General features: G+C 38.6%; 1 pseudogene across 1 annotated transcript; it reads left to right on the top strand.

The window, feature by feature from the left end:
* Nucleotides 1–9717: 9717 nt before the first annotated feature.
* DEFB108P (defensin, beta 108, pseudogene) lies at nt 9718–14105 on the top strand (annotated as a pseudogene). The gene is made up of 2 exons (NR_036558.1): nt 9718–9805; nt 13942–14105. The product of NR_036558.1 is annotated as a defensin, beta 108, pseudogene (transcript).
* The last annotated feature ends 614 nt before the right edge of the window (nt 14106–14719 follow it).

Below are 14719 nucleotides of genomic sequence, written 5' to 3'. Positions count from 1 at the left end.
ATTTCCACCTATAGATAAACCCTGGGATTCTCAGATTTTCTTATCCTAGCTTTATGCCCTAGCAATGTTTCTCCAACACCCACCACAGCCTTCTGAAGCCTTACTCCACTTTTACTTTCACTCAACTCTGACTTTTGTATTTCCCCTTGGAACGTGGAAATAATCAAGTAAGAATCTGTTTTAGGGTCGAGTGCGGTGGCTCACGCCTGTAATCCCAACACTTTGGGAGGCCAAGGCAGGTGGATCACCTGAGGTCAAGGGTTTGAGACTAGCCTGGCCAACATGGTGAAACCCCGTCTTTACTAAAAATACAAAAATTAACTGGATATGGTGGTGCTTGCCTGTAATCCCAGCTACTCAGGAAGCTGAAGCAGGAGAATCTCTTGAACCCGGGAGGCAGAGATTACAGTGAGCCGAGATCCCACCACTGCACTCCAGCTAGGGCAACAGAGTGAGACTCTGTCTCAAAAAAAAAAAAAAATCTGTTTTAGGATGGGGATAATCAATTGAGGGATTTATTTCACTTAGAGGGTCAACACTCCCATCCTGCTAATCTAGCCCTTAAAATCTCCTGCATCGGAAATTAGCAGGAGTACCCTGAGTCATGGTGTTTCTGTCCTGTGTATACAGTCACAATCCTCTAGGATGCTCAGAAAATACAAAATGACTTAGGGGTGGGAGAAATTTAGCAGCTCAATCTGATGTTTTACTAACGTGGTATCTAAAATTCTTGCAATCATGGCTTATATTACTCTTTGTTAGCTGCAATATCTCTGATTATCATGATACATATTTGCTGAGAAATACCGATGTCCATGTATATATTCGTACATAGATATGTAGGTATATAGGTGCATATGTTTATATGAATGTATGTGTTTGAGACAGGGGGAAACAGGCATGTATTATTTCCCTGCTAAAAATATAAAAATAATTAAATATATTTTATGTGCAAGTGATAATTGTGTGTCATAAACAAAAAATTTACTGACCCATTTGTACATGAAGTCCAGGAAAAATAAAAAGGGTAACTTTGTATTAATTGTGACATTGTGCTTACAGATGTACATATATTTCCTTATTTAACCCTCATAATAACCCTGCTGATTACAGTTTATTTACCAATTTAATAAATGATCAACAGGGTTTGAACAATATGACAAAATTACAAAATTAGAAACTGGCCCAGCAATACTTTTAATTATATTCTGCCTGTCACTGCCTCTTCTTGCTTTTTGACAAAATTACTCCCCTAACCAAGGTTCTCTATGATTCTGGGGACTCCGGCATTTAGACCCCAGTTCCCAAACATCATTGTGTCTATTTTTACTGCCACATTTAATGCACATTTACAGACTTCAACAAGCACTTTTCAATATCAACTTTTTTCTTATTCCTTGGACTATTTTCTACATCTGTTCATCAAGACTCCAGTAACATATGACTCCATCTGCCTGTCCCTTCCATGAATGTACCTGACAGTACATGTATTATGTAGTCTATAATTCAAGCAGAACAGATATTCCTTCAAAAAAAATAAGATATTAGAGAATGCCGACAAAGCTTCAGTGTAACCAGCTGTAACCCTTAATATTATTACCAAGTAAACTCTTCCTCGAATATCAAAATAAGATTTGGGCTTTAGAGAATATTTGTGTGTAATTATAACCCAAACATGAACTAAAAGTAATTTAACTGGTCATATACAGACCGTGCCAGGGACAAAAAAGGACAAATATTATAAGAAAGTTAAAGCATACTTATTTCATAAAGGATTCTTATGTGGAATCTATAAAAACTATTTCAAGATGTAGAGATTAAATATATTTTAAAACACATACATACACAAGCAATCTTTAGGATAAACTTTTAAAAACTTATGTTATGAGTCTAAAATTTTCATTAATTCATGGAAAAAAATGTATTGACAAACTTTTCACCAGAGCAGAAATAACAACTTATGTATTTGGTGACTTCAAGATGAGAGCCTGCACAGCTTAGTATCTCCCTCCAGATGTCTCTCTCTCTCTCTCTCTCTTTTTTTTTTTTTTTTTTTTTTTGGTAGAGTTTCACTCTTGTTGCCCAGGCTGGAGTGCAGTGGCATGATCTCGGCTCACCGCAACCTCCACCTCCTGGGTTCAAGCAATTCTCCAGCCTCAGCCTCCTGAGTAGCTGGGATGACAGGCATGCGCCATCGTGCTCAGCTAATTTTGTATTTTTAGTCGAGACGGGGTTTCTCCATTTTGGTCGGGTTGGTCTGGAACTCCTGACCTCAGGTGATCCGCCAGTCTCCGCCTCTCAAAGTGTTGGGATTACAGGCGTGAGCCACCGTGCCCAGCCCAGATCTCTTAAAAAGTCATGAGGAATGAGCCATTCTGCATCCTCAATATTACCTTAATATTTTAAGGGCACCCGTAAAAATTAAGAGGCCGACTTGTGACTTCTTAGCCCTTTCACGGCTATTTAGACACACCTTAGTGAAGTATTAGGAATGAGGTATTAGGTCTCAAGTTCCTGGACAACAAAACCATGTTCTCCAACAGATCTTCAGTAAAAATAGCTGATGTCTATATTGTTTTGCCTGTCCTTTCCCTTCCTTTTAATTCAGAACTGCAGTCTCGAAAAGTCCTACTATTTAGTAGATTCTCTCAATTCTCAACACCAGTGCTATACAATGTTGAATGACATCTCAGGTGCTAGGGAAACAGCAAGCTGACATTCTAGCAATGAACAAATAGAAAAGCAGAGATCACCACAGAGTAAAAGAGAATAGATTTTTTTAAAGTATGAAACCAAAACGAATATATGTCAGATTACACTATAAATGGAAAATCCTATTATCTTGATGGGATTGCAAGTCAGATTACACTATAAATGGAAAATCCTATTATCTTGACAGGATTGCAAGCCTCTCATGGCTTCCAACCTCCAATATATTCAAAGCAGTTCAGGAATGGTGAAAGTGGAATGGAATTTAAAATTATTCTAAGGTTTTATGTGTGAAAGCACCATGCCCTGAAACAAAATATTTATTTTTAAAGTGCATAATGAACACTGCATACAAAGTTTGTGTAACAGGAGAGAGGAAATATCTCACATTTTTAAAAAAGGAATATGCAACATATTTACATACAATAAAATTAAATTAAATTAAAATACAGCAATGGAAGACAGAATCTAACATCTGAAAATCAAGGGAGAAATCTATTTTAAATAAATTTGGCACAATTTTTAAAGTACGTTATGAAAAATAATAATACCTGAATATAGTACGTAAAAGTACCAATACAATAAAGCTAAAACAATATCGATGGAAAAATTATTTGCTGTGCATTATTTTAAAAAAGTAATCTAAGTACTTACCTCAATAAGGTAAATGAATGAAATTTAAAAATTGCTTGAGAAAATCTGTGAAAGGAAATGAATATAGAGAAGCAGAATATAATTTAACTATAAACCACACAAATAGAATTTAAAAATAAGTGGTAGCCAACATGCCCAACATGATTTTCTGTGATGAAAAAAATTCTCTATATCTGCATTGTCCATTTAATTATAATTAATTTACAGTTTATAGTCACATGTGCCTAGTAGTTACTATATTGGTCAATACAGATCTAGAATCTTGGAGGAGGCAGTTAAAATAATGAGATATGGCCAAAACAAAAATGGAAAAGGCACACAAATAGTGAACACAGAATCTGAGAATGTGAAGTAACAATTCACACAATAAAATGTAATAATGAGATGCTGCCTTGATGGGGCAAATGTCTAATGATATACAAGGCTTGTCTTGCTACAGGTAGAAGAGCATGAGCAGGACAGGAGAGGACTCTTCCCCTACCCACTAGAAATGTCAGGTGATGGCCTGTCAATTATCACATTGCCTCTCTAAAAATGATAATTAGGCAGCACCAGAGAGAGGCCATTTCCTGATGGTCTACACCTGTTAACATCAAAAATGTTAATTAAATGCAGACCCCAGGAGGAAGCAACTTCTTGGGCATGCATGTTAAGAGACAAAAATGGCAAAGCATAATCTTCTGGGGGCACACTCCACCGGAAAAGGAAAGAAAGCTTCAGATGGACATGCATATAACTCCCTAAACACACCGTGCATGCTCAGTTTCAAAGGGTAAGGAAAGCACTGTGCATGCCGGAAACTCTCCCTAAAGGAAGAATCATGGAAAAGAGGCAAACCCATCGCAGGATCAACGTTAAAGACTCTTCTCTTTTCTTTCTTGGACCTTCAGGCATCTTCTCGGGTCTCTTCCAAGAGAATTTTCCTCTCCTTCCTGTTCTAAAGCCTTTTTAAATAAACTTCCCCTCCTACTCTGAAACTTACCGCTCAGTCTTTTTTTCTGCTGTATGCCCTTCAGTCGAATTCTTTCTTCTGAGGAGGCAAGGACTGAAGCTGCTTATGGACCCATGCAGATATGCTGCCAGTAACTGGAATCTCTTCTACTGGTAACAGTATCATTGTAAGGGAATGAGGCCAGTTCACATCTCAGTGCTTGGAGAACTCACCAAAAATAAAAAGTTGGAGGATGCAGTGAACTTATCTACCTTCCAAGGCAAGTCCCACAAGCAAGCAGCAAGACTCTCTTTCCCCAAGGTCTTAAACTCTTCAGATGCTCCTTCTCTGGGAAAATGCATCCTCTGATTGGCTTCCCCTTATATATATAAAAAATTAATAAACCTAATCACCACTACATTCCAAGAGACATGTCCCGATTGCACAGACACGGAATCTAATCAAAAACTTCATTCTGGAGACACTCCCTGTTCAATTTGATTGGATTTTTAAGATTACTACTAAAAACCCTCACATAAAGTTGGAAACCACAGAGTTAAGTCTATTTTGAAGGAAAAATGTGAAGATTAATTCCTTTTTTTTATTCATAAGTACTTTTGAGTGTATTATATGTACTAGAAAGCATTCGCAGTCAAGGGATACAGCAAGAAACAAGACAAACTAGAATCTTCTGGAGACTCTATATTCTAAAATTCTTTGGAGGTAAACTGGACTTGAAAACAAATGGAAGGTGAATAGATATAAAAAGTTTCAATGTTCATGATGATGTAAAAAAATAAAATATATTGCAGAAATGAAGTCAGGAAGTGTTATAGGGGTCATGTAGTACTTGTAAGACCACTGGTATTGTCTGAAATTCAAGCAGGCTGCAGAAATTTGGGTAACTAAAAGGAAAGCAGATGCTAATAGAAGACAATGAAGAAAGGGCCTCAAAGACATTTCAGAGACCTTGGCTGGTGGCAGCCCCTCCCCTCAAAGGCCTGGAGGCCTAGGAGGTAAGAATCGTTTTGTGGGCTGGGTCCAGTGCAAGCACAGGACAGTGCTCACAGCATTCTAGGTCTCAGCCACTCCAGCTCCAGCCATGGCTAAAAGGGCCCCAGACATAATTTGGGCCAGCGCTTTAGAGGGTGCAAGTCATAAGCCTTGGCAATTTCCATGGGGTATTAAACCTACAGGTTCACAAAGTACAGGAGTGCACTGCTGATAAAGATATACCTGAGACTGGGCAATTTACAAAAGAAAGAGGTTTAATTGGACTTACAGTTCCACATGGCTGGGGGGAGGCAGAAGGCAAAAGGCATGTCTTACATCACAGCAGGCAAGTGAGAGAATGACAGCCAAGCAAAACTGGTTTCCCCTTATCAAACCATCAGAACTCGTGAGACTTATTCAGTACCACAAGAACAGCATGGGAGAAACTGCCCCCCATGATTCAGTTATCGCCACTGTGTCCCCCCACAACATGTGGGAATTATGGGAGTACAATTTGAGGTGAGATTTGGGCGGGGACACAGAGCCAAACCATATCAGAAGACTTTGCCTGGATTTCTAAAGATGTATGGAAAAGCCTGTATGTCCAGTAGAAGCTGCTGGGATGGAGACTTCATGGCGAATGTCTACTACAGCAGTGCAGATGGAAAATGTGGGGTTGGAGCCCTCACAGAGTCCACACTGGGGCACTGCCTATTGGAGCTCTGAGAAGACAGCCACCATCCTCCAGACCCTAGAACGGTAGATCCACTGACAGCTTGCACCCTGAGCCTGGAAAAGCTGCAGGCACTCAACACTGACCCTTGACAGCAGCCATGGGGACAGACCCTTATATCCAAAAGAAAATAAATTGTTCTACCATAAAGAAGTGTGCACTCATATATTTATTATAGCATTATTTGCAATAGCAAAGACATGGAATCAACCTAGATGCCCATCAATGTTAGAGTGGATAGAGAAAATACAGTATATGTACACCATGGAATACTACACAACCATAAAAAAATTATGTCCTTTGCACCAACATGGATGCAGCTGGAGGCCATTATTCTAAAATTATGCAGGAAGAGAAAACCAAATACCATATGTTCTTAGTTATAAGTGAGAACAAAGCATTGGTTACACATGGATGTAAAGATCGGAACAACAGATACTGGGGACTACTAGAGGGGGAAGGGAAGGTGGGGACAAAGGCCTTAAAAACTGTCTATTGGGTATTATGTTTTCTATCTGGGTTACAAGATCATCCATACTCCAAGCCTCAGCATCACACAATGTGCCAATGTAAAAACCTGAACATGCATACCCTGAATCTAAAATAAAAGTTGATTTTTTTTTTAAATGGGCAAAAATCTGGCTAACATGGTGAAACCCTGTCTCCACCAAAAAAAAAAAAAAAAAAAATTACAAGAAATTAGCAGGGCATGGTGGCAGGTGCCTGTAGTCCCAGCTACTTGGGAGACTGAGGCAGGAGAATGGTGTGAACCTGGGAGGTGGAGCTTGTAGTGACCCGAGATCATGCCACTGCACTCCAGCCTGGGTGACAGAGCGAGACTCCATCTCAAAAAAAAAAAAAAAAGGCAAAGATCTGAATAGACATTTCCCAGAAGAACAGATACAAATGGCCAACAAATATATGAAAAAATTCTTACCATCTCTAATCATCAGGGGGATGCAAATAAAAACCACCATGAAATATCATCTGATACCTCTTAGAATAGCTATTATCAAAAAGATGTATAACAAGTATTAGTGAGGATGTGGAGAAAAGATAACCCTTGTATACTTGTGGTGGAAATACAAATTACTATGTCCATTTCAGATAATAGTATGAAGGTTTCTCAAAAATTTTTTAAAATAAAACTACCTGCTGATGAGGCTGTTGAGATATAAGAACACTTACACTGTTGGTGGGAATGTAAATTAGTTCAACTATTGTGGAAGACAGTATGGTGATTCCTCAAAGACCTACAACCAGAAATACCACTTGACCCAGCAGTCCCATTACTGGGTATATACCCAAAGGAATATAAATCATTCTATTATAAAGATACTTGCACACATATGTTCATTGCAGCACTATTCACAATAGCAAAGACATGGAATCAACCCAAATGTCCATCAGTGACAGACTGGATAAAGAAAATGTGGTACATATACACCATGGAATACTATGCAGCCATAAAAAGGAATGAGATCATGTTCTTTGCAGGAACATGAATGGAGCTGAAAGCCATCATCCTCAGCAAACTAACCTAGGAACAGAAAACCAAACACTGCACATTCTCACTTACAAGTGGGAGCAGAACGGTGAGAACACATGGATATTAGGAGGGGAACAACTCACACTGGGGCCTGTTGGGAGGCAGGTGGAGGGAGAGTATCAGGATAAATGGCTAATACATATATGCAATGGAATATTATTCAGTGTTACATAATAATGAAACCCTGTCATTTGTGACAACATGGATGGACTTTGAGGGCATGACGTTATATGAAATAGGCCAACCACAGAATGACAATTACTATATGATTTCACTTGTATTTGAAATCTAAAATAGACAAACTCACAAAAGCAGAGAGTAGAATGGTGGTTGCCAGGGGCCGTGGTGCTGGGGAAATGGGTAGATGTGGTTAGAGTACAAAGTTTCAGATATACCGCATAAGTAAGTTCTGGAGGTCTCGTTTACAGCATAGTGCTTACAGCTAAGAATACTGTATTACATACTTAAAATGTGCTAAAAGGGTAGATTTTGTATTCTTACCAAAATTTCTTACCAAAAAAAAATAATAATAATAATAAAGGGGGGGGACTTAGGGAGGTGAAGGATATGTTTATAATCTTGATGGTAGTGATGTGTTCATGGTGTATACTTATCCCCGAGCTCACTGAGATGTACACCTTAAATATGTACAGCTTTTTAAATGTAATCATAGCTCAACAAAGTCTGTTAAAAAAAAACAAGAGGGGGTTGCTTAAAAAATTTAAAAGGAGGGGTAGATGTTCCTTGTTTTTCTCTCTTGGCTTTCTTCCTTCCTGCTGCCTGGAATTCAAAAATGATAGGTGGGGATTTAGCAGCCAAACTAGAGCCTCTTCTAAAGTATAGCAGAACAGAGAGCTGGAAGGGGCCTGTGTCCCTAATGAATTTGGCAGGTATCTGTACTAGCCATGGTAGGTAGAACTATAGATTTAAGTGAGGGAGAAACAAACTTCTGCCTTGTTTAAGCCACTTTGTTCAGACATTAATTTTATATACATATAGAGAACATATGCTCCTTTATGAGTAGGAAAAATGTTTATGCCATATGGTCCATGATGGGTGTTCAACAATGTAGGATGAGGCTGATTATGATGACAATGATGACAAATAGCATGAAATACTAAGCAATGAAAAAAAGTGGCCTAACAGTTGTGTATGGTTACTTTATTTAAAGATTCTGCTGCTAATATCATTCAATGTATTTGTATGCTGGTGGGAGTTTTATTAGATGTAGACTAAGAAAGTTTACATTATTTAATGAAAAATACTTGACCAATTTAAAAAAAATAAAAGTATCATGAGATGGAACTAAGCATCTGTATTGCAAAGGAACTCTCCCAGTTGATTTTCTGCATAGTAATGATTGAGAATCCCCTGATCTAGATCCAACAGATCTCGACCTTTATAGGTGCTATCAAGGAAGGACCTAAGGAAGACAATTTTCCTGACTACATCCATACCTCCAGTTAGTAATAGATCTAGAGATCTAGAATCCAAATCCAGACCTCCTGCTTCCATGCGCGGTGGTCTTTCGCTGTTGTTTTGTTCCACTTGGTGAAGAGGATTTGAGAATAAATAGCCACATGATTCAACTCCCTCCTCAGTTCTGAGGAATATAGCCTTGTCCCAGCAAGCAAGAAGCTCATACATTAGTGGATGAGGCAAATATACATTCACTAATCTAACATACAAGGCAGTAAGTACTGTAACATAGACAAAGCACTTTGGAGTTTCAGACCAGGAGCAAGTGGGGTGATTAATTCTTAGGGCTAGTAAAGTCTGGGAAGTGTTCACTAACAAAATGTCTGGTCATTAATGAAACCAACTGATTTCTCAACACAGTCTAATTTATTGTAACAATATAAATGGTTGTTTGTTCATAAACTTTCATCTTTTGCCAAAATGTTTGTAGCTTATGTCCCCATTTAACAAGGTTTTCTGGCCAAAACTGTGCACCCACATCATTCTAATGAACTGGCTGTCCAATAAAAAAAGGACTCTCAGTCTTCCCATAAAAGCAATTTTGCATGCATAGAACACCTCTATCTATGAATATGCCTAAGGAGGTACAGAAAGACTCTTATTACCCAAACAGAGACATTCCACTGGTGCTAGAGAGCCACAGACGGAAGTTTTCTCTGCCTCGTGGAAATGAAGCCAAACTTTCTTCTTTCTTCAGCCATGAGGATTGCTGTCCTCCTCTTCACCATTTTCTTCTTTATGAGCCAAGTTCTACCAGGTAACAAAATAAACTTGGTAAGAGTAGAGTGCGTAACACCTTACAGGGATTCAAGACTCAAAGAGAAATCACCATCACCTATGACCAGAAAAGGGGGTCTAATAGGAAATCTGGAAGACTCATTGGCTGAGAGGCCTGCAGCCATCTAATTCGTTAATTCTCCATAGCAACTCAGTTAAATGAAGTCAATGGTGTTTCAAGTCTTTGAAACCCTCTTATTCCATCTCCAAATTAGGCAAGTTTACTAGCCTCAAAAATTAAAAATCAGGCATTATTCTACTAAATCTTGGTCTCCAAAGCTCCTCTAGTTTCTTTCGGCAAAAGTTAGTTATCCTAAGAACTGGCATAAGAGCTATGCCAAAGCTGTGGTTGGCTCAGACAGAAGGGATTGGTGGAAGAAGTCTCTTTGAAAATATTATTATAATCTAAGAAATCTTTAACCTATTGCTCGCCAATACTGTTGGTCCCTGGGGCTTGACTTTTACCCTTAAGGCTCCATCTCCATCCCTGGCTGTCCCTCTTCCTTCTCAGCATCTAGTCTTGTAATGTAGAATTTAAACACAGGAACCAGGGATGACCCCACACCAGAGCATAGCCTACTGCATTCAGCATGTGAACATTAATCACAGGTATAAGGCCCCTTGCACAGACATGCTTTGGAGAAGTGTGTATAGGACTTCTTGGATTGGCCCAAGGTGATTACCAGACACCAAAAGTAGATCCAAAAATTTTCTGGAACTCCTGAACATGTGTATTCAAGGATGAATAAGCAACTTATTGCCTCTATTTCTGCTGTTTTATAGAGAAAAAAATTAAGGCCCTGGAAACCGAAATGCCTTTCCCAACGGTGGGGTAAATGTCAGCGTCAATGCTTTATTTTAGTATCCTGGCTTTCCCTATACATCCCACTCTGGAGTTCTGTTGTGCTGTTCCTCTCTGTGACTTCCTAAAGGCTGAAAAAAGGAGATACCATATCCAATTATATTAACTTGGTAGCACACAACATCGGGGACTGACTTATAAGATTATTACCCTTGTGGCATTACTGAAGTTCTGTCTCACTAGTACTTGTTAAATAGTCATCCTGGCTAAATACATGGGTTTGATTTTTTAATCAGTTAAAAATATTTTAAAATATGTGTCTTACATATATAACCCCAAGAAATCAATGCTTTTAATCAAGGTTTAAAAATTCCAAATTTGGATAAACAATTTTTTTGTTTGTTTTCACTGTCACTCAATCAAAATAGAAGCAACTAATTGGATAGAACAGCACAGGCAGAAGCATGACTCACAGTCAAAAATGGGATGCAACAAGACTGGAGAAGAAAACACAGGATGGTGCTAAAGAATGCAGCCTAATGAGAGGTGGCATCTCCTCTGGATGTCCTTAGGTAGACATTGAAGCAGAACTGCCAACTTTTTGTAGAAGGCTAGAGAGGAGAGGAGGACACAGAGAGAGGGCAAGAGTGGAAAATGGAATGAGGCTCAGAATACCAAGCCTTAGTGTTGTCCCTATCATCTGCCTCCCTCGATCACTGGGTGATCTTGAGCATGTTTCTTCCTTTCCGTCAGCTTATTTCCTCATCTTTAAGGTAAGTGACTAGACAAGACAGCCTATGATGTTCATTGTAACTCTAGCTTTTGTTCCTAAAGCAAATAGCTGGAAAAGACATAGTGTCCACAATATGCAATACACAGGGTTTACAAGCAAAGAACAAATGAAAACAAAAGATTTTTAAAATCCTTAATGTTACTTGAATTCTTGCAATTGAACAATGGTACACCATAATTTTTAAAAGCCCTTTGTAATTTCAATTTTTTAAAATAATTTCAACCTTTATTTTAGATTCAGGGAGTGCATGTGCAGATTTGTTACATGGGTATATTGTGTGATATTGAGGTTTGGGGTATGAATAACTCTGTCATGCAGGTAGGGTGTACCCAAAGGGTAGCTATTCAGACTACTCCCTCTCCCTCCCCTCCTGGTAAGACCCAATCTCTCTTGTTCCCATTTTTATGTCCATATGCACTCATTGCTCAGCTCCCACTTATAACTGAGAATATGTGGTATTTGGCTTCCTGTTCCTGAGCTAATTTGCTTAGAATAAAGTCCTCCAGCTGCATCCATGCTACTGAAAAGGACACAATTTTGTTCTTTTTATGGCTGCATAGTATTCCATGACATATATGTAATAGATTTTCTTTATTCAATCCACTGTTGATGAACACCTAGTTTGATTCCATATCTTTGCTACTGTGAATACCACTGTGATGAACATACAAATTTAGGTCTTTTTACAAGACTGATTTATTTTCCTTTGGATATACACCCAGTAGTGAGATTACTGGGTCAAATGGTAGTTCTGTATTAAGTTTCTCGAAAAGTGGTTTGAAAATGTAATGCTCAATAGACTCAGGTATAGTAAAATAGTACACATGATTCAAAGACCTGTGAACTGAGAGTAACAACAAATTTCCGCACAAACACATTGCAAGTTAGAAAATAGCTGTATTTTAATCAATTATTCCACAATCATTTACTGAATAGCTATTATAAGCCAAGACTTTAATCAGATTCTGGAATATACATACAGAGGAGCATAAGATATGATTCCTGCCCTCAAGAAATTCATTATCAAGAATTGAGGTCAGATGGGAAAACACCACCCGTAGTAGAAGGCAAGAAGTACTACCACAGAGGGATGTTCAAGAGTGATTTATCACATATCACAAGACAGGTCAGTGGTTCACCCTCTACACTATACTAATCTCTTATGACTCTTCCAGCTGCAAAGGGCCAATTTTAGCAGAAAGCCAGTGGGCTTGGGTACTACTATACGTAGTAGCTGACTACTTACAGATAAAAGGAAGAGATGGAAAGCTCAGGGATCAAAAAACTCAGATTTCAGCTTGTTTCTACCAAGTGGTCAACATTTACAATTACCATTGTCTTCAGAAAAGCATGACCTTTATTTCCCAATTTGCATTACAGATATAAATATGATATTACATATATTTGGTCTTCACATCAATCCACTAACTGCTTTGTGACCATTGAAAAGTAAAATGGAATCTAATACATTTGGATTTCAGTTCAATTCAATAGGCATTTATTGAATGTTTATAAAAATTGCTGTACTGATTGAAAGCTATTCTAGAATTGGCTTTTGTGTTCCAGAATAGAAAAAAAAAGGGCTGGTTTTTATACCTCCCTTATTGCCAAGAAGTTGTCATGGAAAAGGTGCTCTGTGTTACATACAAAGACTGCTCAGAATTAAAACACTTTTCAAACTAAATACCTCAGTGTGTGCAGCCTATTCCCAGAGCAGTGATATCTTCGGACATAAATGAAATACTATTCAATGTTTTCAACAAGTATAGTTTTCGAGCCTTTAAGAAGGCCTTGGATGTTTCACTCTTAATATATGCCATGGTTTCTAGAGAAAAATTGCAACCTCAAAGACCAGTGCCAGAGATATAAGTAGTGAGTGAAGTCTCAGGGTGTACCAAGTACTGGCACAGATATATTTGTGTATTAAACACATAGGAATATTGTTCCCTTCCACAGGAAAAATATCCTCTCTAACAATTAAAGTATATTATCTTTTAGGTCTATATTTCAGTTCTACTTATGAAAGATACATCTATTATAATCTATCATATAGAGTGTGTGTGTGTGTGTGTGTGTGTAGAAATAAAAAGAGATAAGCCAAAAGAGATTTTCTTCTCTTTCACTCCAGGAAAATCCATAGTAGAAGACAATAAATTTTTTTAAAAGGCTGAAATATCCCATCAGTGTTAGAAGATAATAAGGGAGAAATAAACTGAAACTTGCATGCTCTAGAACTTGTAAAGGGGAGCGGGCTACTCACCTCCAGCCTTTTGTCATGTAGGTGCACCCAATATTCTCAGATTTTTCAAGAACACCAAAAAATCCAAATTTTTGTGTGACAGCAGATTTTTAAGTGTTTAAGAAATCAAATAACACACACACACACACACACACACACACACACACACACACGCAAATCCGCACGAGATTATTTTCAGGCACTGCCCCCTACATCCATGTAATTCAATACAAAGTAAAGAAAGACTGATGAATGGTTACAATAACCCTCTTCTGCATGTAGCCAGGGGCAAATTCAAGGAGATCTGTGAACGTCCAAATGGCTCCTGTCGGGACTTTTGCCTCGAAACAGAAATCCATGTTAGGAGATGTTTAAATAGCTGACCCTGCTGTCTGCCTCTGGGGCATCAACCAAGAATTGAGAGCACTACACCCAAAAAGGACTGAAGCCTGTTGTTTTCTGGAGGTTTTAGGTTCTCTTTTTTCTCTCTCCCTCTCCCTGTCTCCCTGTCTCCCTTTCCCTCTCTCCGTTTTCCTCACAGGGATTTTTACTGAATCCTCAAAAAAGAATAAACCAAAACCAACCAGCACAAAACCTCTTTTAAAAGTTTATATTACTGGCTGGGTGCGGTGACTCATGCCTGCAATCCTAGCACTTTGGAAGGCCAAGGTGGGTGGATCATGAGGTCAGGAGATCAAGACCATTCTGGCCAACATGGTGAAACCCTGTCTCTTTTAAAAATACAAAAATTTAGCCAGGCATGGTGGCGGGCACCTGTAATCCCAGCTACTCAGGAGGCTGAAGCAGAATCTCTTGAACCCATGAGGTGGAGGCTGCAGTGAGCCGAGATCCTGACACTGCACTCCAGCCTGGGCGACAGAGCAAGACACTGTCTCAAAAAAAAAAAAAAAAAAGAAAGAAAAAAATAAGTTTATATTACATGTTATGACTTGATTACTGTTTGGTTTCCAGTATCCTTCTATCCCATCTGGATGACCTCTTAGTTGAAAATGACCTACAGCAGGGTGGGGGAACTTTCAACCATACCTATTGCTTTTGT

Source organism: Pan troglodytes, chromosome 7, assembly GCF_028858775.2.
Source record: "Pan troglodytes isolate AG18354 chromosome 7, NHGRI_mPanTro3-v2.0_pri, whole genome shotgun sequence".
Classification (NCBI taxonomy): domain Eukaryota; kingdom Metazoa; phylum Chordata; class Mammalia; order Primates; family Hominidae; genus Pan; species Pan troglodytes.
This window is presented reverse-complemented; position numbering and strand designations above follow the sequence as displayed.